At 46.9% G+C, this 26,694-nt stretch overlaps 25 non-coding genes across 25 annotated transcripts; 7 read left to right on the forward strand and 18 right to left on the reverse strand.

The window, feature by feature from the left end:
- Positions 1-4,304: 4,304 nt before the first annotated feature.
- LOC134997396 (U1 spliceosomal RNA) lies at positions 4,305-4,467 on the reverse strand. Its single transcript, XR_010199917.1, has one exon. It is a non-coding gene; the product is annotated as a U1 spliceosomal RNA (small nuclear RNA).
- A 152-nt stretch (positions 4,468-4,619) lies between these two features.
- LOC134997161 (U1 spliceosomal RNA) lies at positions 4,620-4,783 on the reverse strand. The gene has a single exon (XR_010199712.1). It is a non-coding gene; the product is annotated as a U1 spliceosomal RNA (small nuclear RNA).
- A 674-nt stretch (positions 4,784-5,457) lies between these two features.
- LOC134997223 (U1 spliceosomal RNA) lies at positions 5,458-5,620 on the reverse strand. The gene has a single exon (XR_010199768.1). It is a non-coding gene; the product is annotated as a U1 spliceosomal RNA (small nuclear RNA).
- Positions 5,621-5,772: 152 nt separating this feature from the next.
- LOC134997114 (U1 spliceosomal RNA) lies at positions 5,773-5,936 on the reverse strand. The gene has a single exon (XR_010199667.1). It is a non-coding gene; the product is annotated as a U1 spliceosomal RNA (small nuclear RNA).
- Positions 5,937-6,610: 674 nt separating this feature from the next.
- On the reverse strand, positions 6,611-6,773 carry LOC134997256 (U1 spliceosomal RNA). Its single transcript, XR_010199800.1, has one exon. It is a non-coding gene; the product is annotated as a U1 spliceosomal RNA (small nuclear RNA).
- A 152-nt stretch (positions 6,774-6,925) lies between these two features.
- On the reverse strand, positions 6,926-7,089 carry LOC134997115 (U1 spliceosomal RNA). The gene has a single exon (XR_010199668.1). It is a non-coding gene; the product is annotated as a U1 spliceosomal RNA (small nuclear RNA).
- Positions 7,090-7,763: 674 nt separating this feature from the next.
- On the reverse strand, positions 7,764-7,926 carry LOC134997244 (U1 spliceosomal RNA). The gene has a single exon (XR_010199789.1). It is a non-coding gene; the product is annotated as a U1 spliceosomal RNA (small nuclear RNA).
- A 149-nt stretch (positions 7,927-8,075) lies between these two features.
- LOC134997259 (U1 spliceosomal RNA) lies at positions 8,076-8,240 on the reverse strand. The gene has a single exon (XR_010199803.1). It is a non-coding gene; the product is annotated as a U1 spliceosomal RNA (small nuclear RNA).
- Positions 8,241-8,910: 670 nt separating this feature from the next.
- Positions 8,911-9,073, reverse strand: LOC134997188 (U1 spliceosomal RNA). The gene has a single exon (XR_010199737.1). It is a non-coding gene; the product is annotated as a U1 spliceosomal RNA (small nuclear RNA).
- A 152-nt stretch (positions 9,074-9,225) lies between these two features.
- On the reverse strand, positions 9,226-9,389 carry LOC134997146 (U1 spliceosomal RNA). Its single transcript, XR_010199698.1, has one exon. It is a non-coding gene; the product is annotated as a U1 spliceosomal RNA (small nuclear RNA).
- A 972-nt stretch (positions 9,390-10,361) lies between these two features.
- Positions 10,362-10,524, reverse strand: LOC134997076 (U1 spliceosomal RNA). Its single transcript, XR_010199630.1, has one exon. It is a non-coding gene; the product is annotated as a U1 spliceosomal RNA (small nuclear RNA).
- A 674-nt stretch (positions 10,525-11,198) lies between these two features.
- LOC134997414 (U1 spliceosomal RNA) lies at positions 11,199-11,361 on the reverse strand. The gene has a single exon (XR_010199933.1). It is a non-coding gene; the product is annotated as a U1 spliceosomal RNA (small nuclear RNA).
- A 152-nt stretch (positions 11,362-11,513) lies between these two features.
- LOC134997001 (U1 spliceosomal RNA) lies at positions 11,514-11,677 on the reverse strand. The gene has a single exon (XR_010199557.1). It is a non-coding gene; the product is annotated as a U1 spliceosomal RNA (small nuclear RNA).
- A 671-nt stretch (positions 11,678-12,348) lies between these two features.
- LOC134997175 (U1 spliceosomal RNA) lies at positions 12,349-12,511 on the reverse strand. The gene has a single exon (XR_010199725.1). It is a non-coding gene; the product is annotated as a U1 spliceosomal RNA (small nuclear RNA).
- Positions 12,512-12,663: 152 nt separating this feature from the next.
- LOC134997148 (U1 spliceosomal RNA) lies at positions 12,664-12,827 on the reverse strand. Its single transcript, XR_010199699.1, has one exon. It is a non-coding gene; the product is annotated as a U1 spliceosomal RNA (small nuclear RNA).
- Positions 12,828-13,501: 674 nt separating this feature from the next.
- On the reverse strand, positions 13,502-13,664 carry LOC134997401 (U1 spliceosomal RNA). Its single transcript, XR_010199922.1, has one exon. It is a non-coding gene; the product is annotated as a U1 spliceosomal RNA (small nuclear RNA).
- Positions 13,665-13,816: 152 nt separating this feature from the next.
- LOC134997038 (U1 spliceosomal RNA) lies at positions 13,817-13,980 on the reverse strand. Its single transcript, XR_010199593.1, has one exon. It is a non-coding gene; the product is annotated as a U1 spliceosomal RNA (small nuclear RNA).
- Positions 13,981-14,124: 144 nt separating this feature from the next.
- Positions 14,125-14,240, forward strand: LOC134996900 (U5 spliceosomal RNA). The gene has a single exon (XR_010199460.1). It is a non-coding gene; the product is annotated as a U5 spliceosomal RNA (small nuclear RNA).
- A 270-nt stretch (positions 14,241-14,510) lies between these two features.
- On the forward strand, positions 14,511-14,627 carry LOC134996976 (U5 spliceosomal RNA). The gene has a single exon (XR_010199533.1). It is a non-coding gene; the product is annotated as a U5 spliceosomal RNA (small nuclear RNA).
- Positions 14,628-14,913: 286 nt separating this feature from the next.
- On the forward strand, positions 14,914-15,026 carry LOC134996962 (U5 spliceosomal RNA). The gene has a single exon (XR_010199520.1). It is a non-coding gene; the product is annotated as a U5 spliceosomal RNA (small nuclear RNA).
- A 4,826-nt stretch (positions 15,027-19,852) lies between these two features.
- On the reverse strand, positions 19,853-20,016 carry LOC134997023 (U1 spliceosomal RNA). The gene has a single exon (XR_010199579.1). It is a non-coding gene; the product is annotated as a U1 spliceosomal RNA (small nuclear RNA).
- Positions 20,017-20,160: 144 nt separating this feature from the next.
- On the forward strand, positions 20,161-20,276 carry LOC134996922 (U5 spliceosomal RNA). Its single transcript, XR_010199482.1, has one exon. It is a non-coding gene; the product is annotated as a U5 spliceosomal RNA (small nuclear RNA).
- Positions 20,277-20,546: 270 nt separating this feature from the next.
- LOC134996927 (U5 spliceosomal RNA) lies at positions 20,547-20,662 on the forward strand. Its single transcript, XR_010199487.1, has one exon. It is a non-coding gene; the product is annotated as a U5 spliceosomal RNA (small nuclear RNA).
- Positions 20,663-20,948: 286 nt separating this feature from the next.
- On the forward strand, positions 20,949-21,064 carry LOC134996876 (U5 spliceosomal RNA). The gene has a single exon (XR_010199437.1). It is a non-coding gene; the product is annotated as a U5 spliceosomal RNA (small nuclear RNA).
- Positions 21,065-21,339: 275 nt separating this feature from the next.
- Positions 21,340-21,455, forward strand: LOC134996966 (U5 spliceosomal RNA). Its single transcript, XR_010199524.1, has one exon. It is a non-coding gene; the product is annotated as a U5 spliceosomal RNA (small nuclear RNA).
- Positions 21,456-26,694: the final 5,239 nt, after the last annotated feature.

The raw sequence follows: 26,694 nt of genomic DNA on the forward strand, positions 1-26,694 counted from the left end.
GGGCGAATTTGTAAAACTCAGCTGCGACTATTGAGATTGCAGAAGCCTGGAAGCACATTCCTGGATTTTAAAGAGGCTGCGATTAAAGTTCTAGGCTCCAGTCTTACTTCAGGGGCTGTTCCACAAGAGTCTATTCCAGAGATGCCACGGTATCAAGAGAATTCTGATGCCCAGGAGTCAAGTTTTAAAGGAGCTACTTACCCACCTACAGTAAAAGGAGTGACAGTGCCATGTTCAAAGACATGCATATTTGACTCTTCTAGTGAGTTACGAAGTCTGCTGGCTGAACTGACACGTGGTGTGACAGAGATGCGCAGAGACCTGCAGATTCTGAAGAGACAGCAGGCACTGCTCCATGAAGAAATGGAATGGTGCCAGGAGAGGAGACCACTGAACAGTTCCCAATGGGACCTACATAGAAACAGGGAGACACTTTTTTCCAACCACTTTGCCTCCCAAAGGCGACCCATTTTTCAAAGCTGTGAAGGAAGCGGACAAATTAAGAGAGAATTTGAGCAGCCAGATCATTTAAACTCCAAATTCATGTGGTTAACCCGTTATGTTAGCCAAAGCCCGGTGGTTCAAGTTTGCATCAATGGAGTCTCAATGCCCGCTCTCTTAGACACTGGATCACAAGTGACCACAATACAAGCAACACAGTTTGAGCAGCATTGGACTGAGGAACAGATGTTTCCGTCAACTTCCACATTGATAAACCCGATTGCAAGCAATGGGCACTGCATCCCTTGCAAAGGATACTCGGAAGCTGAAATTCAAATCGGACGAACAGTGCTACCACAGCAAGGCTTCATCATCACCACTGCCCAAGATGATGGATTGCCTCCAGTGATAGTGGGCATGAATGTGTTGCGGAACTGCTGTGAGGAGCTCGTAGCAGCACTCCAAGGAGAGTTTCAAACTGACAAGCTCCAGGAGAAACAAGGCCTTCAACCTGGGATAGCCAAACAAAAGGGAAGAATGATAACAGAATTATCTGTAAGAGAGGAACATGAAAAAAATAAGGCTAGCCAAATAATGATAGAAATGCCCATCTCCAGTGTCCAGATTATCCGAAAGAATGCTTCAATGTTAGGCATGAATAATATAGCATCCAGTTCTAGAAACTGTGAGCAACCTATTCAAGGAACCAGTTTTGACCACCTGCAAGATAAAAGTCAGATGATAAGACACCTCAAAGCCTTACTGAAGATTGGGAAATACCTGACCAAGCGACAAAGGCAAGAATCCTCGCCAGAACTCCTGAAGTTGTTGAGACAGCGAGAAAGGCTGTTTGAAGAGAAAGGACAGTTGGTTCGATGTAGTGTGGATCCTAATACTCATTATAGGATCAGTCAACTTGTAATTCCAAGACAAAGTGCTTGTTATGTGCTTGAAGAATATCACGACAAGTCAGGTCACCCTGGGTGCAAAAGGATGGAAACAAGCATCTGGAAAAAGTTCTTTTGGGTTGAAATGAGGGAAGACATCAAGAGATGGTGCCGAAACTGTCCAACCTGTTCTGTAAGAAGAACCTTGCTGCCTCTTTCTCTCCAGAATCCATTGTCCCAAACCAGCTGTGATACTGAATCCCAAGATGGAATGGAAGAGGCTCATAAAATGTATTTACAGCAGACTAAGGTGGTTTGTCACCGACAAGGAGGCAAGAAGACTAGGGCTTGCAAAACAGAAAACCACCATAGTCAGCTGCAGTTTTGTACAGCATGTCCCAAAGACAGTTTAGAAAGAGTTCAATACTCATCCATGGCAGGGGGGTTGAGGTTTCCTAGACAAACTTTTCAAGACCATATACTGTCCAGATTTCAACCGATTGCTCCAGGAGCATGTGTTAATGTACTATAGCACAAAAGGAATTATACCTATCAGATACTGATGTTAAAAATGTTGATAAATGTTAATGTTTCAGACATAATCTGTGTTCACTAATGAATGTGACTGGATATAGTGAGAAGTTTATATAGGGATAAAACCAAAATGCGTGAGGACACGCATGTTTTGGGGGGGGGGGGCACGTGTGATATCCCATAACAACAAGGACATTTTTGACAACAGTGTAGTTGCCTGTGCCATTTTAAATAAAGTTTATTTAAAAGAAAATTGAACAGCAGTTTGAGAAGTCAGTTGGAGCCATGGTGAGGAAAGAGCTGGCGACGCCATTACGCAGAGATGAGCAGCTGAGAGAGGGGAGACAAATAAGCTGAAAATTGCATGAGAGAGTAAGCAGTAGTGCAAAATACAGCAGTGGAAGTGCAGCAATTAACAAGTAAGAACGCCATGACACTCTCAGCCAAGAGAGTGCACAGCAAGTGTCAGAGACAGGAGAGTATAAAGCCTTTATACCAATGCTGACTGGCCTACATCTGAGGGGAAACTGCCTCAGAAACATCTATTGACTGGGTGAGATAAATCCATATTTATACTGAAACCTACTCCACTGCAAAGGACATTATCCTATATTTACTATACCTATGCAGCGATTTACATGGGAAGCAGCTCCAGTTTGTTTTAAACAATCATCTTTACTACACAGAGCTACAATATTTTGTTCACAGCTAAAGGAGACAATAGCTGCATATAACTATGTAACAACATAACCGGGCCCCAACGTGCACATAGAGACTCCCTGCAGTGACACCAATGTTATCTGGGACTTAAATATTGTCTGCATAAGTTGATTTCTATTACTAAGCAACATAGTATTAATCTCAGATTTAGTTATATTACCATTTGTGTAATGACTTAAAGTGTATATGGTGTCTGTGTTTAAGTTGCTTGAATCAAATCTTTCCCTTCCCTACTGTAATCAGTTCCTTTTCTGAGTTATGTGGTAAACCATTTATTCTTTCATACAAAGCCCTGCCTGCCTTTCTTTGTGTCTGGGGAAACCTTGCCTCTCTGCCAGGAATAGAGAAGAGCTGCTGCTGAAGGAGGAATAGTCCATCAAGGTATCCCTGACCTGTTCCACATAGTTTACACACTTGTTATACCGGGGTGTTACATTGTGTGTGACTGACCTTAGGAAGAAACCGGAGCCTCCGCTGCAGTGACCCAGCAACCAGGGCACGGGAGTATACAGTGCCGCTGGGAGTGATGAAGCTGCAGTAAAGATGTCTATTAGACCTAGCCTGCTGCAGCCCTTGTAGATTCTCATAAAAAAAGTTCTTCTTTTCTTGTCAAAATTAATAGCTAAGAATAGGCTGCTTGAGGCAGGCCCCTGTTAAGTGGCCTGCTACTGAAGGCAACAACTACAAACTGAGCTCCCTGTTCATGGAAGCGGGGTTATAGAGGAGAATGCGCTGAGCATCTTGGGAACAGTCAAAAGCTTTGAGCCGGTTGGTGCCTCAGATCAAGATCCTACTCTACACCCCAATGTGAATCCTTGTGGAGTCCAGTGTACCCCACAGAAGAAATTAATGTGTCACACCCATTGGCAGCAACCTTAGAATAGCTGCTGACGGGCACAATTGAGAAAGGAAGGGGGGGGGGACATTTGAATCCAGCACATAGATGCAATTCAAATATGTAATTTGAACCTTCCTATTTTAAAATATAATGGATGAACCTCACCCTGTGAGAACAATCTTCATGATATAGAGATCTCATATGCAAAATAAGTATGAGTTGGGATAGGGCTGGGGAGGGTGGCTGCTCGGGCAGCCCCTCCCCCGTCAAGTTAAGGAGATTCAACTGAGGAAGCACAAGGGAACTCTCGTCTGGGGACAACAACTGCAGGGAGACCACATCTTTTCAGATGAACATGGGAGGGCGGAAGGCTGCCTAATACTGAAGCACCATCAAATATCAAACCATATGCAATAACTAGTACAAGCATTCCTGGGGGAAGGTCTGCAGGAGACGAATTTGCATACGGTGATGTCATCCAAGCAGTGGGCCAAAGTTGGCTGGAACCCTCATCTGCATATGAAAAGAGAAAAGGGTTATGCAGGGCATGGCGGCCTTTTGCGGCGCTTGGATGACCCCTAGTTCGCATTAAACACCTCCACCCTCCTTCGGTGTGGGGCTCATGTTGACTATGCCCCAGCCCCTGAAGCATTCAAGCTGATTTCTTGCAGCAGCTGGGCACTGTAACAGCTCCAGAGCTGCTCTGTAAGGCAAATAAAAGGGTGTGGGCCCTGCAGCACTACCTGTAGTTCGCATTGTGCGTTGGAAGGCACAAAGTAATCAGACGGGAGAAGTCAGGATAGTGCGCAAGGGCATAGAAGGGAGCGGCTCAAGAAAAGAGAAGTGGAAACAGACAGCAAACTAGGCTGGAGAGAGACAAAGAGATCTGAATTATACGAGAGCCGACCAGGGGAAACACAAATTATGCAGTCAAGTTTCCCACATTTGGGGAAATCGCAGGGGCAGCACAGCCAGAGTGCAATGGGTGAGCCTTGCCCTGGGAGAAGCACCTTCAAGATCATAGTATCTCACCTGGCAGGTAAGTAGGAGTTGGGCTAGAGCTGGGGAGGGTCGCTGCTCGGGCACCCCCCTGTCAAGTGAAGGAGATCCAACTGAGGCAGCACAATGGAACTCTCGAAAGAAGAACAAGGCTAGAGGAAGATCTGAGACAAAGAAATCTGACTTTTACCAGAGCTGACCAGCGGAAAACACAAACACAGTCCCCCACTACCACAAATAATGCAGGCGAGTTTCCCACATTTGGGGAAATCACAGGGGTCAGCATACCCAGAATGCAATGAATGAACCTCACCCTGGGTGAACAATCTTCATGACCATGGTGTCTCCTATGCAAAATAAGTATGATTTGGGATAGGGCTGGGGAGGGCCGCTGCTCAGGCACATCTCTGTCAAGTAAAGTTAATTCAACTGAGGCAGCACAAGGGAACTCTCATCTGGGGACAACAACTGCAGGGAGAACACATATTTTCAGATGAACATGGGAGGGCAGAAGGCTGCCTAATACTGAAGCACCCCCAAACAACAAACCAAATGCAACAACGAGTGCAAGCATTCCTGGGGGAAGGCCTGCAGCAGATGGATTTGCATATGGTGATGTTATCCAAGCAGTGGGTCAAAGTTGGCTTCAACCCTCATCTGCATATGAAAAGAGAAAAGGGGCGTGCAGGGCATGGCGGCCTTTTGCGCTGCTTGGATGACCCCTAGATCGCATTAAACACCCCCACCCTCCTTTGGTGTGGGGCTCATGTTGGCCATGCCCCATCCCATGAAGCATTCAAGCTGATTTCTTGCAGCAGCTGGGCACTGTAACAGCTCCAGAGCTGCTCTGTAAGGCAAGTAAAAGGGTGTGGGCCCTGCAGCACTACCTGTAGTTTGCATTGTGCATTGGAAGGCACAAAGTAAGCAGACGGGAGGAGAAGTCAGGATAGTGCACAAGGGTATAGAAGGGAGGGGCTCAAGAAAAGAGAAGTGGAAACAGACAGCAAACTAGGCTGGAGAGAGACCTGAGACAAAGAGATCTGAATTATACGAGAGCCGACCAGGGGAAACACAAATTATGCAGTCAAGTTTCCCACATTTGGGGAAATTGCAGGGGCAGCACACCCAGAGTGCAATGGGTGAGCCTTGCCCTGGGAGAAGCACCTTCATGATCATAGTATCTCACCTGGCAGGTAAGTAGGAGTTGGGCTAGAGCTGGGGAGGGTCGCTGCTCGGACACCCCCCTGTCAAGTGAAGGAGATCCAACTGAGGCAGCACAAAGGAACTCTCGAAAGAAGAACAAGGCTAGAGGAAGATCTGAGACAAAGAAATTTGACTTTTACCAGAGCTGACCAGAGGAAAGCACAAACACAGTCCACCACTACCACAAATAATGCAGTCGAGTTTCCCACATTTGGGGAAATCACAGGGGTCAGCATACCCAGAGTGCAATGAATGAACCGCACCCTGGGAGAACAATCTTCATAACAATGGTATCTCCTATGCAAAATAAGTATGATTTGGGATATGGCTGGGGAGGGCCGCTGCTCAGGCACATCTCTGTCAAGTAAAGGAGATTCAACTGAGGCAGCACAAGGGAACTCTCATCTGGGGACAACAACTGCAGGGAGAACACATATTTTCAGATGAACATGGGAGGGCAGAAGGCTGCCTAATACTGAAGCACCCCCAAACAACAAACCAAATGCAACAACTAGTGCAAGCATTCCTGGGGGAAGGCCTGCAGCAGATAGATTTGCATATGGTGATGTCATCCAAGCAGTGGGTCAAAGTTGGCTTCAACCCTCGTCTGCATATGAAAAGAGAAAAGGGGCGTGCAGGGCATGGTGGCCTTTTGCGGCACTTGGCTGACCCCTAGTTTGCATTAAACACCTCCACCCTCCTTCGGTGTGGGGCTCATGTTGGCTATGCCCCAGCCCCTGAAGCATTCAAGCTGATTTCTTGCAGCAGCTGGGCACTGTAACAGCTCCAGAGCTGCTCTGTAAGGCAAGTAAAAGGTTGTGGGCCCTGCAGCACTACCTGTAGTTCGCATTGTGCGTTGGAAGGCACAAAGTAAGCAGAAAGGAGGAGAAGTCAGGATAGTGCGCAAGGGCATAGAAGGGAGCTGCTGAAGAAAAGAGAAGTGGAAACAGACAGCAAACTAGACTGGAGAGAGACCTGAGACAAAGAGATCTGAATTATACGAGACCTGACCAGGGGAAACACAAATTATGCAGTCAAGTTTCCCACATTTGGGGAAATCGCAGGAGCAGCACACCCAGAGTGCAATGGGTGAGCCTTGCCCTGGGAGAAGCACCTTCATGATCATAGTATCTCACCTGGCAGGTAAGTAGGAGTTGGGCTAGAGCTGGGGAGGGTCGCTGCTCGGGCACCCCCCTGTCAAGTGAAGGAGATCCAACTGAGGCAGCACAAAGGAACTCTCGAAAGAAGAACAAGGCTAGAGGAAGATCTGAGACAAAGAAATCTGACTTTTACCAGAGCTGACCAGAGGAAAGCACAAACACAGTCCACCACTACCACAAATAATGCAGTCGAGTTTCCCACATTTGGGGAAATCACAGGGGTCAGCATACCCAGAGTGCAATGAATGAACCGCACCCTGGGAGAACAATCTTCATAACAATGGTATCTCCTATGCAAAATAAGTATGATTTGGGATATGGCTGGGGAGGGCCGCTGCTCAGGCACATCTCTGTCAAGTAAAGGAGATTCAACTGAGGCAGCACAAGGGAACTCTCATCTGGGGACAACAACTGCAGGGAGAACACATATTTTCAGATGAACATGGGAGGGCAGAAGGCTGCCTAATACTGAAGCACCCCCAAACAACAAACCAAATGCAACAACTAGTGCAAGCATTCCTGGGGGAAGGCCTGCAGCAGATAGATTTGCATATGGTGATGTCATCCAAGCAGTGGGTCAAAGTTGGCTTCAACCCTCGTCTGCATATGAAAAGAGAAAAGGGGCGTGCAGGGCATGGTGGCCTTTTGTGGCACTTGGCTGACCCCTAGTTTGCATTAAACACCTCCACCCTCCTTCGGTGTAGGGCTCATGTTGGCTATGCCCCAGCCCCTGAAGCATTCAAGCTGATTTCTTGCAGCAGCTGGGCACTGTAACAGCTCCAGAGCTGCTCTGTAAGGCAAGTAAAAGGGTGTGGGCCCTGCAGCACTACCTGTAGTTCGCATTGTGCGTTGGAAGGCACAAAGTAAGCAGAAAGGAGGAGAAGTCAGGATAGTGCGCAAGGGCATAGAAGGGAGCGGCTCAAGAAAAGAGAAGTGGAAACAGACAGCAAACTAGGCTGGAGAGAGACCAGAGACAAAGAGATCTGAATTATACGAGACCTGACCAGGGGAAACACAAATTATGCAGTCAAGTTTCCCACATTTGGGGAAATCGCAGGGGCAGCACACCCAGAGTGCAATGGGTGAGCCTTGCCCTGGGAGAAGCACCTTCATGATCATAGTATCTCACCTGGCAGGTAAGTAGGAGTTGGGCTAGAGCTGGGGAGGGTCGCTGCTCGGGCACCCCCCTGTCAAGTGAAGGAGATCCAACTGAGGCAGCACAAGGAAACTCTCGAAAGAAGAACAAGGCTAGAGGAAGATCTGAAACAAAGAAATCTGACTTTTACCAGAGATCAGAGGAAAACACAAACACAGTCCCCCACTACCAACAAATAAAGCAGTCGCGTTTCCCACATTTGGGGAAATCACAGGGGTCAGCATACCCAGAATGCAATGAATGAACCTCACCCTGGGAGAGTAATCTTCATGACCATGGTATCTCCTATGCAAAATAAGTATGATTTGGGATAGGGCTGGGGAGGGCCGCTGCTCATGCACATCTCTGTCAAGTAAAGGAGATTCAACTGAGGCAGCACAAGGGAACTCTCATCTGGGGACAACAACTGCAGGGAGAACACATATTTTCAGATGAACATGGGAGGGCAGAAGGCTGCCTAATACTGAAGCACCCCCAAACAACAAACCAAATGCAACAACTAGTGCAAGCATTCCTGGGGGAAGTTCTGCAGAAGACGGATTTGCATACGGTGATGTCATCCAAGCAGTGGGTCAAAGTTGGCTTCAACCCTCATCTGCATATGAAAAGAGAAAAGGGGCGTGCAGGGCATGGCGGCCTTTTGCGGTGCTTGGATGACCCCTAGTTCGCATTAAACACCCCACCCTCCTTTGGTGTGGGGCTCATGTTGGCCATGCCCCATCCCCTGAAGCATTCAAGCTGATTTATTGCAGCAGCTGGGCACTGTAACAGCTCCAGAGCTGCTCTGAACGGCAAGTAAAAGGGTGTGGGCCCTGCAGCACTACCTGTAGTTTGCATTGTGCATTGGAAGGCACAAAGTAAGCAGACGGGAGAAGTCAGGATAGTGCGCAAGGGCATAGAAGGGAGCGGCTCAAGAAAAGAGAAGTTGAAACAGACAGCAAACTAGGCTGGAGAGAGACCTGAGACAAAGAGATCTGAATTATACGAGAGCCGACCAGGGGAAACACAAATTATGCAGTCAAGTTTCCCACATTTGGGGAAATCGCAGGAGCAGCACACCCAGAGTGCAATGGGTGAGCCTTGCCCTGGGAGAAGCACCTACATGATCATAGTATCTCACCTGCCAGGTAAGTAGAAGTTGGGCTAGAGCTGGGGAGGGTCGCTGCTCGGGTACCCCCCTGTCAAGTGAAGGAGATCCAACTGAGGCAGCACAAGGGAACTCTCGAAAGAAGAACAAGGCTAAAGGAAGATCTGAGACAAAGAAATCTGACTTTTACCAGAGCTGACCAGAGGAAAGCACAAACACAGTCCCCCACTACCACAAATAAAGCAGTCGAGTTTCCCACATTTGGGGAAATCACAGGGGTCAGCATACCCAGAATGCAATGAATGAACCTCACCGTGGGAGAACAATCTTCATGACCATGGTATCTCCTATGCAAAATAAGCATGATTTGGGATAGGGCTGGGGAGGGCCGCTGCTCAGGCACATCTCTGTCAAGTAAAGGAGATTCAACTGAGGCAGCACAAGGGAACTCTCATCTGGGGACAACAACTGCAGGGAGAACACATATTTTCAGATGAACATGGGAGGGCAGAAGGCTGCCTAATACTGAAGCACCCCCAAACAACAAACCAAATGCAACAACTAGTGCAAGCATTCCTGGGGGAAGGCCTGCAGCAGATGGATTTGCATACGGTGATGTCATCCAAGCAGTGGGTCAAAGTTGGCTTCAACCCTCGTCTGCATATGAAAAGAGAAAAGGGGCGTGCAGGGCATGGCGGCCTTTTGCGGCGCTTGGATGACCCCTAGTTCGCATTAAACACCTCCACCCTCCTTCGGTGTGGGGCTCATGTTGGCTATGCCCCAGCCCCTGAAGCATTCAAGCTGATTTCTTGCAGCAGCTGGGCACTGTAACAGCTCCAGAGCTGCTCTGTACGGCAAGTAAAAGGGTGTGGGCCCTGCAGCACTACCTGTAGTTTGCATTGTGCATTGGAAGGCACAAAGTAAGCAGACAGGAGGAGAAGTCAGGATAGTGCACAAGGGTATAAAAGGGAGGGGCTCATGAAAAAAGAAGTGGAAACAGACAGCAAACTAGGCTGGAGAGAGACCTGAGACAAAGAGATCTGAATTATACGAGAGCCGACCAGGGGAAACACAAATTATGCAGTCAAGCTTCCCACATTTGGGGAAATCAGAGTGCAATGGGTGAGCCTTGCCCTGGGAGAAGCACCTTCATGATCATAGTATCTCACCTGGCAGGTAAGTAGGAGTTGGGCTAGAGCTGGGGAGGGTCGCTGCTCGGGCACCCCTCTGTCAAGTGAAAGAGATCCAACTGAGGCAGCACAAGGAAACTCTCGAAAGAAGAACAAGGCTAGAGGAAGATCTGAGACAAATAAATCTGACTTTTACCAGAGCTGACCAGAGGAAAGCACAAACACAGTCCCCCACTACCACAAATAATGCAGTCGAGTTTCCCACATTTTGGAAATCACAGGGGTCAGCATACCCAGAATGCAATGAATGAACCTCACCCTGGGAGAACAATCTTCATGACCATGGTATCTCCTATGCAAAATAAGTATGATTTGGGATAGGGCTGGGGAGGGCCGCTGCTCAGGCACATCTCTGTCAAGTAAAGGAGATTCCACTGAGGCAGCACAAGGGAACTCTCATCTGGGGACAACAACTGCAGGGAGAACACATATTTTCAGATGAACATGGGAGGGCAGAAGGCTGCCTAATACTGAAGCACCCCCAAACAACAAACCAAATGCAACAACTAGTGCAAGCATTCCTGGGGGAAGGCCTGCAGCAGATGGATTTGCATACGGTGATGTCATCCAAGCAGTGGGTCAAAGTTGGCTTCAACCCTCGTCTGCATATGAAAAGAGAAAAGGGGCGTGCAGGGCATGGCGGCCTTTTGCGGCGCTTGGATGACCCCTAGTTCACATTAAACACCTCCACCCTCCTTCGGTGTGGGGCTCATGTTGGCTGTGCCCCAGCCCCTGAAGCATTCAAGCTGATTTCTTGCAGTAGCTGGGCACTGTAACAGCTCCAGAGCTGCTCTGTACGGCAAGTAAAAGGGTGTGGGCCCTACAGCACTACCTGTAGTTTGCATTGTGCATTGGAAGGCACAAAGTAAGCAGACAGGAGGAGAAGTCAGGATAGTGCACAAGGGTATAAAAGGGAGGGGCTCATGAAAAAAGAAGTGGAAACAGACAGCAAACTAGGCTGGAGAGAGACCTGAGACAAAGAGATCTGAATTATACGAGAGCCGACCAGGGGAAACACAAATTATGCAGTCAAGCTTCCCACATTTGGGGAAATCGCAGGGGCACCACACCCAGAGTGCAATGGGTGAGCCTTGCCCTGGGAGAAGCACCTTCATGATCATAGTATCTCACCTGGCAAGTAAGTAGGAGTTGGGCTAGAGCTGGGGAGGGTCGCTGCTCGGGCACCCCCCTGTCAAGTGAAAGAGATCCAACTGAGGCAGCACAAGGGAACTCTCGAAAGAAGAACAAGGCTAGAGGAAGATCTGAGACAAATAAATCTGACTTTTACCAGAGCTGTCCAGAGGAAAGCACAAACACAGTCCCCCACTACCACAAATAATGCAGTTGAGTTTCCCACATTTGGGGAAATCACAGGGGTCAGCATACCCAGAATGCAATGAATGAACCTCACCCTGGGAGAACAATCTTCATGACCATGGTATCGCCTATGCAAAATAAGTATGATTTGGGATAGGGCTGGGGAGGGCCGCTGCTCAGGCACATCTCTGTCAAGTAAAGGAGATTCAACTGAGGCAGCACAAGGGAACTCTCATCTGGGGACAACAAATGCAGGGAGAACACATATTTTCAGATAAACATGGGAGGGCAGAAGGCAGCCTAATACTGAAGCACCCCCAAACAACAAACCAAATGCAACAACTAGTACAAGCATTCCTGGGGGAAGGCCTGCAGCAGATGGATTTGCATATGGTGATGTCATCCAAGCAGTGGGTCAAAGTTGGCTTCAACCCTCGTCTGCATATGAAAAGAGAAAAGGGGCGTGCAGGGCATGGCGGCCTTTTGCGGCGCTTGGATGACCCCTAGTTCGCATTAAACACCTCCACCCTCCTTCGGTGTGGGGCTCATGTTGGCTATGCCCCAGCCCCTGAAGCATTCAAGCTGATTTCTTGCAGCAGCTGGGCACTGTAACAGCTCCAGAGCTGCTCTGAACGGCAAGTAAAAGGGTGTGGGCCCTGCAGCACTACCTGTAGTTTGCATTGTGCATTGGAAGGCACAAAGTAAGCAGACGGGAGAAGTCAGGATAGTGCGCAAGGGCATAGAAGGGAGCGGCTCAAGAAAAGAGAAGTTGAAACAGACAGCAAACTAGGCTGGAGAGAGACCTGAGACAAAGAGATCTGAATTATACGAGAGCAGACCAGGGGAAACACAAATTATGCAGTCAAGTTTCCCACATTTGGGGAAATCGCAGGAGCAGCACACCCAGAGTGCAATGGGTGAGCCTTGCCCTGGGAGAAGCACCTACATGATCATAGTATCTCACCTGCCAGGTAAGTAGAAGTTGGGCTAGAGCTGGGGAGGGTCGCTGCTCGGGTACCCCCCTGTCAAGTGAAGGAGATTCAACTGAGGCAGCACAAGGGAACTCTCGAAAGAAGAACAAGGCTAGAGGAAGATCTGAGACAAATAAATCTGACTTTTACCAGAGCTGACCAGAGGAAAGCACAAACACAGTCCCCCACTACCACAAATAATGCAGTCGAGTTTCCCACATTTGGGGAAATCACAGGGGTCAGCATACCCAGAATGCAATGAATGAACCTCACCCTGGGAGAACAATCTTCATGACCATGGTATCTCCTATGCAAAATAAGTATGATTTGGGATAGGGCTGGGGAGGGCCGCTGCTCAGGCACATCTCTGTCAAGTAAAGGAGATTCAACTGAGGCAGCACAAGGGAACTCTCATCTGGGGACAACAACTGCAGGGAGAACACATATTTTCAGATGAACATGGGAGGGCAGAAGGCTGCCTAATAATGAAGCACCCCCAAACAACAAACCAAATGCAACAACTAGTGCAAGCATTCCTGGGGGAAGGCCTGCAGCAGATGGATTTGCATACGGTGATGTCATCCAAGCAGTGGGTCAAAGTTGGCTTCAACCCTCGTCTGCATATGAAAAGAGAAAAGGGGCGTGCAGGGCATAGCGGCCTTTTGCGGCACTTGGATGACCCCTAGTTCGCATTAAACACCTCCACCCTCCTTCGGTGTGGGGCTCATGTTGGCTATGCCCCAGCCCCTGAAGCATTCAAGCTGATTTCTTGCAGCAGCTGGGCACTGTAACAGCTCCAGAGCTGCTCTGTACGGCAAGTAAAAGGGTGTGGGCCCTGCAGCACTACCAGTAGTTTGCATTGTGCATTGGAAGGCACAAAGTAAGCAGACAAGAGGAGAAGTCAGGATAGTGCACAAGGGTATAAAAGGGAGGGGCTCATGAAAAAAGAAGTGGAAACAGACAGCAAACTAGGCTGGAGAGAGACCTGAGACAAAGAGATCTGAATTATACGAGAGCCGACCAGGGGAAACACAAATTATGCAGTCAAGCTTCCCACATTTGGGGAAATCGCAGGGGCACCACACCCAGAGTGCAATGGGTGAGCCTTGCCCTGGGAGAAGCACCTTCATGATCATAGTATCTCACCTGGCAGGTAAGTAGGAGTTGGGCTAGAGCTGGGGAGGGTCGCTACTCGGGCACCCCCCTGTCAAGTGAAAGAGATCCAACTGAGGCAGCACAAGGGAACTCTCGAAAGAAGAACAAGGCTAGAGGAAGATCTGAGACAAATAAATCAGACTTTTACCAGAGCTGACCAGAGGAAAGCACAAACACAGTCCCCCACTACCACAAATAATGCAGTCGAGTTTCCCACATTTGGGGAAATCACAGGGGTCAGCATACCCAGAATGCAATGAATGAACCTCACCCTGGGAGAACAATCTTCATGACCATGGTATCGCCTATGCAAAATAAGTATGATTTGGGATAGGGCTGGGGAGGGCCGCTGCTCAGGCACATCTCTGTCAAGTAAAGGAGATTCAGCTGAGGCAGCACAAGGGAACTCTCATCTGGGGACAACAACTGCAGGGAGAACACATATTTTCATATAAAAATCTTGGTCATGCTCTGGTTTCTCTTCAGAACGAACAAATCTTTCGCCTCTTACTAAAGATTTCCGTGGAGAGGAGCAAAACCGAGTTTTATCTCAATTTTTGCATGCCCCATCTTTTTGGGGTTTCTTTTACCGGTTTAAAGATAGAATGAGTGTGCTTTAATGTAAGCTCATTTGCATAGAAATGACAGTAAATGTTTATTTATGTTCAAACAGAACTTTCTTGACCATGCTACTTGCTTTAAAGATCTGGGAGCACATGGAATACAGTACAAACCATGCTTATAGCAAGGAGAAGCCAGGTGAGAAATCTGCTTTCTTTCAAATTGGGCACTCACTTTGATCTGAATGAGGACTGCTGGCACAGCACTCAGGCGACAGGTGGAATCTTGGTCATGCTCTGGTTTCTCTTCAGAACGAACAAATCTTTCGCCTTTTATTAAAGATTATCCGTGGAGAGGAGCAAAACTGAATTTTATCTCAATTTTTGCATGCCCCATATTATTGGGGTTTCTTTTATCAGTTTAAAGACAGAACGAGTGTGCTTTCTTGTTAGCTTTAATGTAAGTTTATTTGCATAACAATGACAATAAATGTCTGTTTCTTTTCAAGCAGAACTTTCTTGACCATACTAATTGCTTGAAAGATCTGGGAGCACATGGAAAAGAGTACAAACCATGTTTATAGCAAGGGGAAGCCTGGTGAGAAATCTGCTTTCTTTCTTTCAAATTGGGTGCTCACTTTGAGCTGAATGAGGACTGCTGGCATGGCACTCAGGCGACAGGTGGAATCTTGGTCATGCTCTGGTTTCTCTTCAGAACGAACAAATCTTTCGCCTTTTACTAAAGATTTCCGTGGAGAGGAGCAAAACTGAGTTTTATCTCAATTTTTGCATGCCCCATATCATACCTCCCAACTGTCCCGATTTTCGCGGGACAGTCCCGTTTTTTGGGGACTGTCCCGCTGTCCCACCTGCGGGCCGCAGTGTCCCGCGGTGGGGAGGACAATTGGGAGGCTCTGTCTGTCGCTGCCCTGCTTAGCAGAGCAGCGGTGAATAGACGCTGTGCGCATGCGCACAGCGTCTATTCACTGAAGTCAGAGGGAGAGGTGGCATGCCAGCGGCTCACAGAGCGCTGGGCATGCCCGCTCAGTGCCGAAAACGGGGGCGTGACTCGCGATCGCGGGTCCTCCCGCGAAGCCACGCCCCCTTTTACTTAGGCCACACCCTTTTTGGGAGCGCGCGCGACTTCGCCGCGCGTGTGTCCCTCTTTGCGAGCCGACAAAGTTGGGAGGTATGCCCATATTATTGGGGTTTCTTTTATCAGTTTAAAGACAGAACGAGTTTGCTTTCTTGTTAGCTTTAATGTAAGTTTATTTGCATAACAATGACAGTAAATGTTTGTTTCTTTTCAAACAGAACTTTCTTGACCATGCTACTTGCTTGAAAGATCTGGGAGCACATGGAAAACAGTACAAACCATGCAGTATCACAAGAGCCTTTATTTGATCTTTCATGAAGATAGAGCAGAATTGAGGACACGTCAACAATTTCTGCCGAAGGTGGTTCATCTTTCCACATGGTGCCTTTGGCCACTGACACCTTCGTTGAGTCAAAGTCTCTGGCTGTGGTCAGAACTTTGAAAATTTATGTCACCAGAACGGTTCAGATTAGGAAAACAGAGGCTCTGTTTGTCCTGTATGCTCCCAACAGGATTGGGTGTCCTGCTTCCATGTAGACCATTATGCGCTGGATCTGTGGTAAGATTCAGCATGCTCATTCCATGGCAGGATTGCCGTTACTGAATTAGGTGAAGACCCATTCTACTAGAAAGGTGGGTTCATCCTGGGCAGCTGGTCGGGGAGTCTCGGCATTGCAACTTTGCCGAGCAGCTATTTAGTAAACACTTTTGCTAAGTTTTACAAGTTTGATACCTTGGCCGATGATAACTTCAAGTTGGGTCATTCGGTGCTGCAGAGTCGTACGCACTCTTCCACCCGTTCAAGAGCTTTGGTATAACCCCATGGTTCTTAATGTGACCCCAGCATCCTCTAGGTCGTATGAGAAAATAGGATTTTAATACCTTCCGGTAAATCCTTTTCTCTTAGTCTGTAGAGGATGCTGGGCACCCGTCCCAGTCCATACTGTGTCTGCAGTTATTACTTGTGGTTATACACATGTTGTGTTATGGTTCTGGTCAGCTTTTTGCTGCAATTGTTCATGCCGTTGGCTTGTGTTCTGTTGAATGCCACGTTCTGCGGCATGCTTAAGGTGTGAGCTGGTAAGATGCTCACCTTAGTTTAACAATAAATCCTTTCCTCGAAATGTCCGTCTCCATGGGCACAGTTCCTATAACTGGAGTCTGGAGGAGGGGCATAGAGGGAGGAGCCAGTTCACACCCTTTGATAGTCTTAAAGTGCCCATGTCTCTTGCGGATCCCGTCTATACCCCATGGTTCTTAATGTGACCCCAGCATCCTCTACGGACTAAGAGAAAAGGATGCCCTTGCGCACTATCCTGACTTCTCCTCCCGTCTGCTTACTTTGTGCCTTCCAACGCACAATGCAAACTACAGGTGGTGCTGCAGGGCCCACACCCTTTTACTTGCCTTACAGAACAGCTCTGGAGCTGTTACAGTGCCCAGCTGCTGCAAGAAATCAGCTTGAATGCTTCAGGGGATGGGGCATGGCCAACATGAGCCCCACACCAAAGGAGGGTGGGGGTGTTTAATGAGAACTAGGGGTCATCCAAGCACTGCAAAAGGCCGCCATGCCCTGCACGCCCCTTTTCTCTTTTCATATGCAGATGAGGGTTCCAGCCAACTTTGGCCCACTGCTTGAATAACATCACTGTATGCAAATCCGTCTGCTGCAGACCTTCCCCCAGGAAGGCTTGTACTAGATGTTGCATATGGTTTGATATTTGATGGTGCTTCAGTATTAGGTAGCCTTCCGCCCTCCCATGTTCATCTGAAAAGATGTGGTCTCCCTGCAGTTGTTGTCCCCAGACGAGAGTTCCCTTGTGCTTCCTCAGTTGAATCTCCTTAACTTGACGGGGGAGGGGCTGCCCGAGCAGCCACCCTCCCCAGCCCTATCCCAACTCATACTTATTTTGCATATGAGATCTCTTGATCATGAAGATTGTTATCACAGGGTGAGGTTCATCCATTATATTTTAAAATAGGAAGGTACAAATTACATATTTGAATTGCATTTATGTGCTGGATTCAAATGTCCCCCCCCCCCCCCCCCTTCCTTTCTCAATTGTGCCCGTCAGCAGCTATTCTAAGGTTGCTGCCAATGGGTGTGACACATTAATTTCTTCTGTGGGGTACACTGGACTCCACAAGGATTCACATTGGGGTGTAGAGTAGGATCTTGATCTGAGGCACCAACCGGCTCAAAGCTTTTGACTGTTCCCAAGATGCTCAGTGCATTCTCCTCTATAACCCCGCTTCCATGAACAGGGAGCTCAGTTTGTAGTTGGTGCCTTCAGTAGCAGGCCACTTAACAGGGGCCTGCCTCAGGCAGCCTATTCTTAGCTATAAATTTTGACAAGAAAAGAAGAACTTGTTTTATGAGAATCTACAAGGGCTGCAGCAGGCTAGGTCTAATAGACATCTTTACTGCAGCTTCATCACTCCCAGCGGCGCTGTATACTCCCGTGCCCTGGTTGCTGGGTCACTGCAGCGGAGGGTCCGGTTTCATCCTAAGGTCAGTCACACACACACCACCCTTCCGGATCACGAGGCCGCTGATGAAGGGGAGCGTGGCCGTAGGGGGTGGACCGTGTGCGCACTGGCGTGGACACTGATTACTGGGCAGCCGCTCCACTAGCCACCAGGTACAGTTAAGGAGCACAGGTCTGGGGGTTTTTCTCCTATATTAACCCAATTTTGTACTGCCCGCAGCGCATTGTGATAGGTAATAGGGCCTGATTCAGGTTGGATTGCAATCACAATAAGCGATCCAACTGCAAAAATTGCTAAGAGCATACGCATGTGCCTGCATTTTCTGCGGCACCCCGCAGAGAATGCGATCGCCTCTGCCTGTCAATCGGGGCGGGGGGGGGGATAGGTGGGTCAGCAACACTCCATTTCCAAGTCAGGGATGGAGCGGTGCGGGGGCAAGGCTTCAAAATGGGGTCTGCAACGGAGGAGACACAGGGGGCGTGGTCACAGCGGCTGTATGACATCACATTCAGCCGCTGTGATCACAAAAATGGTGGCGGCTTCCTGCGCGCACATACAGTCTGCACCAGCAGGAGGCTACACCATTTTTTATGATCACGCTGAACTGCAGTGCGACTGCAATTACAGCATGGTCAAGAAGGGAGGCGTCATGCTGGGTGGCCATGCCCTTTCACTGTGCAGGAGCCAGCACTGCTCACACACTAGTCCCCGGGTGCAGCCCCCAACCCCCGGGACACCCGGAGCAACAAAATGTAGATTCAGGCCACCAGGCCACGCCCCTACCTATGAAACCATGCCTCCTTTTTACCATTGCGCTGCTTATCTGCGCGCACTGCATTACAATCTCCCTCGCCACCTCTCTGGGTGTCACCAGTGATAGTGACACCTCTGCCATGCTTGTAGCAGCTGGTCCTAAGATCTACGCCTCAAGCCCTGAGTGTTTGCCCTTGTGACTTGTTGATCATCATAGCGAAGCAGATGCTTACAGAAAACTGCAGGGGCTTAGATTGAAAATAAAAAAATTGATGGGTATAAGGTAGAGAGGAGCGGGTTCGGTTCTCCGAGAACCGAATTCCCCACGAACTCCACGTTGTTTACACTGGTCCGAGGCAGGCTCGGTTGTTCCCGCCTGACTCGGAAAACCTGAACAAGGGAAAATGTCATCATCCCGCTGTCGGATTCTCGCGAGATTCGGATTCCATATAAAGAGCTGCTTGTTGCCGCCATTTTTACTCGTGCTTTGAAGATAGAGCGGAATGGACGTGGCTATGTTCTCTCAGTGGAAATCTCAATATCAGTGCTCAGTATCAGTGGTTACTTATTGCTGCTCAGTAATACTAGTAGTGTGTCTCTCCTGCTCAGTGTCAGTTCTCAGTAGTATCCTCATCAGTGCTCAGTATCACTGCTCATTGTCTTGTGCTGCATTGTGGTGCTCAGCATACTACAGTACATTACTAATAGTCCAGTGCTGCATCTTGCTGCTCAGTGTCAGTTCTAGTATCCTCATCAGTGCTCACTATCACTGTTCATTGCATTTTGGTTTTCTGTATACTACAGTAACATAGTAATATAGTAACATATAGTAACATAGTTTTTGAGGTTGAATAGAGGCAAATTGCCCATCGTGTTCAACCTGTTTTAAGTTGTGATGATTCTACATACTTGCTGAATAATGTTTTATGACTAGTTAGCTACTATAACTCATGGTACCCCCGGATTAACCATGTTGATATTTTAAGTATTATAACCTTAGATAGCTTTTTCATTCAGAAATGTATCCATTCCTTTTTTAAATCCAATTACAGAGTCCGCCATTACCACCTTCCCTGGCAGGGAATTCCACATCCTGATTGCCCTAACAGTGAAGATCATAGTATCTCACCTGGCAGGTAAGTAGGAGTTGGGCTAGAGCTGTGGAGGATTGCTGCTCGGGCACCCCCTGTCAAGTGAAGGAGATCCAACTGAGGCAGCACAAGGGAACTCTCGAAAGAAGAACAAGGCTAGAGGAAGATCTGAGACAAAGAAATCTGACTTTTACCAGAGCTGACCAGAGGAAAGCACAAACACAGTCCCCCATTACCACAAATAATGCAGTCGAGTTTCCCACATTTGGGGAAATCACAGGGGTCAGCATACCCAGAATGCAATGAATGAACCTCACCCTGGGAGAACAATCTTCATGACCATGGTATCTCCTATGCAAAATAAGTATGATTTGGGATAGGGCTGGGGAGGGCCGCTGCTCAGGCACATCTCTGTCAAGTAAAGGAGATTCAACTGAGGCAGCACAAGGGAACTCTCATCTGGGGACAACAACTGCAGGGAGAACACATATTTTCAGATGAAAATCTTGGTCATGCTCTGGTTTCTCTTCAGAACGAACAAATCTTTCGCCTTTTACTAAAGATTTCCGTGGAGAGGAGCAAAACTGAGTTTTACCTCAATTTTTGCATGCCCCATCTTTTTGGATTTTCTTTTATCGGTTTAAAGATAGAATGAGTGTGCTTTAATGAAAGCTCATTTGCATAGAAATTACAGTAAATGTTTGTTTCTTTTCAAACAGAACTTTCTTGACCATGCTACTTGCTTGAAAGATCTGGGAGCACATGGAATACAGTACAAACCATGCTTATAGCAAGGAGAAGCCAGGTGAGAAATCTGCTTTCTTTCAAATTGGGCGCTCACTTTGATCTGAATGAGGACTGCTGGCATGGCACTCAGGCGACAGGTGGAATCTTGGTCATGCTCTGGTTTCTCTTCAGAATGAACAAATCTTTCGCCTTTTATTAAAGATTTCCGTGGAGAGGAGCAAAACTGAGTTTTATCTCAATTTTTGCATGCCCCATATTATTGGGGTTTCTTTTATCAGTTTAAAGACAGAACGAGTGTGCTTTCTTGTTGGCTTTAATGTAAGTTTATTTGTATAACAATGATAGTAAATGTCTGTTTCTTTTCAAACAGAACTTTCTTGACCATGCTACTTGCTTGAAAGATCTGGGAGCACATGGAAAAGAGTACAAACCATGCTTATAGCAAGGGGAAGCCTGGTGAGAAATCTGCTTTCTTTCTTTCAAATTGGGTGCTCACTTTGAGCTGAATGAGGACTGCTGGCATGGCACTCAGGCGACAGGTGGAATCTTGGTCATGCTCTGGTTTCTCTTCAGAACGAACAAATCTTTCGCCTTTTACTAAAGATTTCCGTGGAGAGGAGCAAAACTGAGTTTTATCTCAAATTTTGCATGCCCCATCTTATTGGGGTTTTATTTTATCTGTTTAAAGATAGAACGAGTGTGCTTTAATGTAAGCTCATTTGCATAGAAATGACAGTAAATGTTTGTTTCTTTTCAAACAGAACTTTCTTGACTATACTAATTGCTTGAAAGATCTGGGAACACATGGAAAAGAGTACAAACCATGTTTATAGCTAGGGGAAGCCTGGTGAGAAATCTGCTTTCTTTCTTTCAAATTGGGTGCTCACTTTGAGCTCAATGAGAACTGCTGGCATGGCACTCAGGCGACAGGTGGAATCTTGGTCATGCTCTGGTTTCTCTTCAGAATTAACAAATATTTCGCCTTTTATTAAAGATTTCCGTGGAGAGGAGCAAAACTGAGTTTTATCTCAATTTTTGCATGCCCCATATTATTGGGGTTTCTTTTATCAGTTTAAAGACAGAACGAGTGTGCTTTCTTGTTAGCTTTAATGTAAGTTGCCATAGATGCAGTGAAACACATGTGTAGGGCACGGCGTGTCCGCGTGTATTTGACTCATGTGAAATGTTATAAAACAAAAATATATGATTATGATGTTAGCTGTTAGTCTCCACTAATAGGGAATAGAAGCTGAGCTATAAGAAAGGAATACACTAGATATGATGTCACTTAGCAATTACAATGTCTAAAGTGCATACAGATAGCTACTAATAACTCTTGATAAGAAAGTATATCAGTGTGGGTATATTTATATGATGGGATATTGGGACTAGTGAATATATATCACTCCTGCTGTCCAGATTGGCAATAACCAGACAATTATGATAAGAGTAGAGATGTCACATGGGCTGCTATAGATATTAATTTAATGCTGTATGTGTCATTTGTTACAAATGGATACATTTTCTATGAGTCAGCCTAGCAGCTGCATGTTCTAACAGAACACTATCCTCACACAGAATCTGCTAACCTTGAGATAACTAAATGACAGTGTGTAACAGTCTCTTTACTATAAGACTGTTACAAAGTAATATATATATATTTGAAGTCAGTCTAGCAGCTGTGTGTTCCAGCAGTTTATAAGACAAAGAAAATCTCCTATTGTGGAATCTAGACACATGGGACTGCTGGCCTGTGTCATACTATTTCTATGTAATACCAGTAACATGTATATAACTGTTACATAATTGTTACAAATGGATAAATCTTTGAGTCAGCCTAGCAGCTGCATGTCCTAACAGGACACCATAAATCCTTTACAGTGTAACAAATTGATTGGTAACACTTAAAGGCTGGAGAGCAGTTATATGCCTTACTAGCATACTCAATATACCACATTATTACACCAGTTACCACGATTATTGACAGCGCATTTGATATATTATATTACCCTCACACTGAGTCTGTTTACCTTTAGATAACTAAGTGACCGAATATGTAACAGTTTCTCTATCATAAGACTGTTACAAAGTGAGATAGATATATTTGGAAGTCAGTCAAACAGCTGTGTGTTTCAGCGGTTTATAAGAAAATTCCTCATTGTGGAATCTGGACCACTAAGGGTTATTATATATATAGCACATGGAATTGCCACATCTCCCTATATGATAATTTCATTACACTGTAACATAATAAGAATTAACTCTTTAACAGTGTAAATAGAGAGTAATGAATCTCTGACACATGGAATATATTATTTCTTAGATGAATTGGATAAACCATTATGACAGACACTTTGCTTCTTAATAAGAATTGAGGTGGCTATACCTCTAAGGAAAGCATTATTGCCTACGCCTAGATCAGATTAAATAAGATCTGGCTGAATATATGAAGGAACGTTGCTATTTATATGAGAATTGGAATTGCTATATTCCTTAAGGCAACCCCACCGATTGATATATGTTGTCAATTAAGTATATCTGAACGGCTATATCTGGACCAGATTTAATAAGATCTGGCTGATTATATGAAGGAGGGCTGCTATTTATATTGGAATTGCCATATTCCTTAAGGCAACCGCACCTGTTGGTATATCTCGCCAATTAACTATATCTAAACAGCTAAATTAAAGCTATTCATCATTTTTTTAGTTTGGATATTAATAAATATGATCTTTCCATGATCCATAGAGATTTCCCTATCAAGTGATTCCTTATCCGATATAGAAAGCTATCCCCCTGTGGTATTGAATTTAGGAATATAGTCTTAGGGGACACAGAGAAATAAGTGATCCCCATCTACCTAAGCACCCCACAAATTGGAGGTTAGCTTACCGGTTATACTCAATCACCCCCACAAATTCGCCAATGGGGATGGCTTCCCGGGAGGTAACCCCTATTGAGTGAAGGGAGTATATAGGATACGACCCAGTGGTACCTGACGACATAGATACTAACAGCTATTTAATAACATTACGCTAGAAAGTGATTATTAGCAACATATATATCTATATAAACAACCCCGCCAGGGTTGTGCCTTCAAAAATAATCACACACGGACACGCTTTTTAAACCTTTTTTTCACATCTCTTTATTCTTCTTATGCACATGTATGTTAGTTCTGTGATTTTAACATTTATGTTTCACTGCAGTTTGGGATAATAATATTAATATTTATCCAATTTTAATACATACTTAATAAAGGTTATATTTTATGATTCATTCATTCTGTCCAGTGCGTCAACAGTGCAGATTTCTTCTTGTTTTTTCTCCCAAATTCTATAACAATGACAGTAAATGTTGTTTCTTTTCAAACAGAACTTTCTTGACCATGCTACTTGCTTGAAAGATCTGGGAGCACATGGAAAACAGTACAAACCATGCAGTATCACAAGAGCCTTTATTTGATCTTTCACGAAGATAGAGCAGAATTGAGGACACGTCAACAATTTCTGCCGAAGGTGGTTCATCTTTCCACATGGTGCCTTTGGCCACTGACACCTTCGTTGAGTCAAAGTCTCTGGCTGTGGTCAGAACTTTGAAAATTTATGTCACCAGAACGGTTCAGATTAGGAAAACAGAGGCTCTGTTTGTCCTGTATGCTCCCAACAGGATTGGGTGTCCTGCTTCCATGTAGACCATTATGCGCTGGATCTGTGGTAAGATTCAGCATGCTCATTCCATGGCAGGATTGCCATTACTGAATTAGGTGAAGACCCATTCTACTAGAAAGGTGGGTTCATCCTGGGCAGCTGGTCGGGGAGTCTCGGCATTGCAACTTTGCCGAGCAGCTATTTAGTAAACACTTTTGCTAAGTTTTACAAGTTTGATACCTTGGCTGATGATAACCTCAAGTTGGGTCATTCGGTGCTGCAGAGTCGTACGCACTCTCCCACCCGTTCAAGAGCTTTGGTATAACCCCATGGTTCTTAATGTGACCCCAGCATCCTCTAGGTCGTATGAGAAAATAGGATTTTAATACCTACTGGTAAATCCTTTTCTCTTAGTCCGTAGAGGATGCTGGGCACCCGTCCCAGTCCATACTGTGTCTGCAGTTATTACTTGTGGTTATACACATGTTATGTTATGGTTCTGGTCAGCTTTTTGCTGCAATTGTTCATGCCGTTGGCTTGTGTTCTGTTGAATGCCACGTTCTGCGGCATGCTTAAGGTGTGAGCTGGTAAGATGCTCACCTTAGTTTAACAATAAATCCTTTCCTCGAAATGTCCGTCTCCCTGGGCACAGTTCCTATAACTGGAGTCTGGAGGAGGGGCATAGAGGGAGGAGCCAGTTCACACCCTTTGAAAGTCTTAAAGTGCCCATGTCTCTTGCGGATCCCGTCTATACCCCATGGTTCTTAATGTGACCCCAGCATCCTCTACGGACTAAGAGAAAAGGATGCCCTTGCGCACTATCCTGACTTCTCCTCCCGTCTGCTTACTTTGTGCCTTCCAACGCACAATGCGAACTACAGGTGGTGCTGCAGGGCCCACACCCTTTTACTTGCCTTACAGAACAGCTCTGGAGCTGTTACAGTGCCCAGCTGCTGCAAGAAATCAGCTTGAATGCTTCAGGGGATGGGGCATGGCCAACATGAGCCCCACACCAAAGGAGGGTGGGGGTGTTTAATGCGAACTAGGGGTCATCCAAGCACCGCAAAAGGCCGCCATGCCCTGCATGCCCCTTTTCTCTTTTCATATGCAGATGAGGGTTCCAGCCAACTTTGGCCCACATCTTGGATGACATCACCGTATGCAAATCCGTCTTCTGCAGACCTTCCCCCAGGAATGCTTGTACTAGTTGTTGCATATGGTTTGATATTTGATGGTGCTTCAATATTAGGCAGCCTTCCACCCTCCCATGTTCATCTGAACAGATGTGGTCTCCCTGCAGTTGGTGTCCCCAGACGAGAGTTCCCTTGTGCGTCCTCAGTTGAATCTCCTTAACTTGACGGGGGAGGGGCTGCCCGAGCAGCCACCCTCCCCAGCCCTATCCCAACTCATACTTATTTTGCATATGAGATCTCTTGATCATGAAGATTGTTCTCACAGGGTGAGGTTCATCCATTATATTTTAAAAAAGGAAGGTACAAATTACATATTTGAATTGCATCTATGTGCTGGATTCAAATGTCCCCCCCCCCCCCCTTCCTTTCTCAATTGTGCCCGTCAGCAGCTATTCTAAGGTTGCTGCCAATGGGTGTGACACATTAATTTCTTCTGTGGGGTACACTGGACTCCACAAGGATTCACATTGGGGTGTAGAGTAGGATCTTGATCTGAGGCACCAACCGGCTCAAAGCTTTTGACTGTTCCCAAGATGCTCAGCGCATCCTCCTCTATAACCCCGCTTCCATGAACAGGGAGCTCAGTTTGTAGTTGGTGCCTTCAGTAGCAGGCCACTTAACAGGGGCCTGCCTCAGGCAGCCTATTCTTAGCTATTAATTTTGACAAGAAAAGAAGAACTTGTTTTATGAGAATCTACAAGGGCTGCAGCAGGCTAGGTCTAATAGACATCTTTACTGCAGCTTCATCACTCCCAGCGGCGCTGTATACTCCCGTGCCCTGGTTGCTGGGTCACTGCAGCGGAGGCTCCAGTTTCTTCCTAAGGTCAGTCACACACACACCGCCCTTCCGGATCACGAGGCCGCTGATGAAGGGGAGCGTGGCCGTAGGGGGTGGACCGTGTGCGCACTGGCGTGGACACTGATTACTGGGCAGCCGCTCCACTAGCCACCAGGTACAGTTAAGGAGCACAGGTCTGGGAGTTTTACTCCTATATTAACCCAATTTTGTACTGCCCGCAGCGCATTGTGATAGGTAATAGGGCCTGATTCAGGTTGGAATGCAATCACAATAAGCGATCCAACTGCAAAATTTGCTAACAGCATACGCATGTGCCTGCATTTTCTGCGGCACCCCGCAGAGAATGCGATCGCCTCTGCCTGTCAATCGGGGCGGGGGGGGGAGAGGGGGGTCAGCAACACTCCATTTCCAAGTCAGGGATGGAGCGGTGCGGGGGCAAGGCTTCAAAATGGGGTCTGCAACGGAGGAGACACAGGGGGCGTGGTCACAGCGGCTGTATGACATCACATTAAGCCGCTGTGATCACAAAAATGGTGGCGGCTTCCTGCGCGCACATACAGTCTGCACCAGCAGGAGGCTACACCATTTTTTATGATCACGCTGAACTGCAGTGCGACTGCAATTACAGCATGGTCAAGAATGGAGGCGTCATGCTGG

This window comes from Pseudophryne corroboree, unplaced genomic scaffold, assembly GCF_028390025.1.
Source record: "Pseudophryne corroboree isolate aPseCor3 unplaced genomic scaffold, aPseCor3.hap2 scaffold_144, whole genome shotgun sequence".
NCBI classification, from domain to species: Eukaryota; Metazoa; Chordata; class Amphibia; order Anura; family Myobatrachidae; genus Pseudophryne; species Pseudophryne corroboree.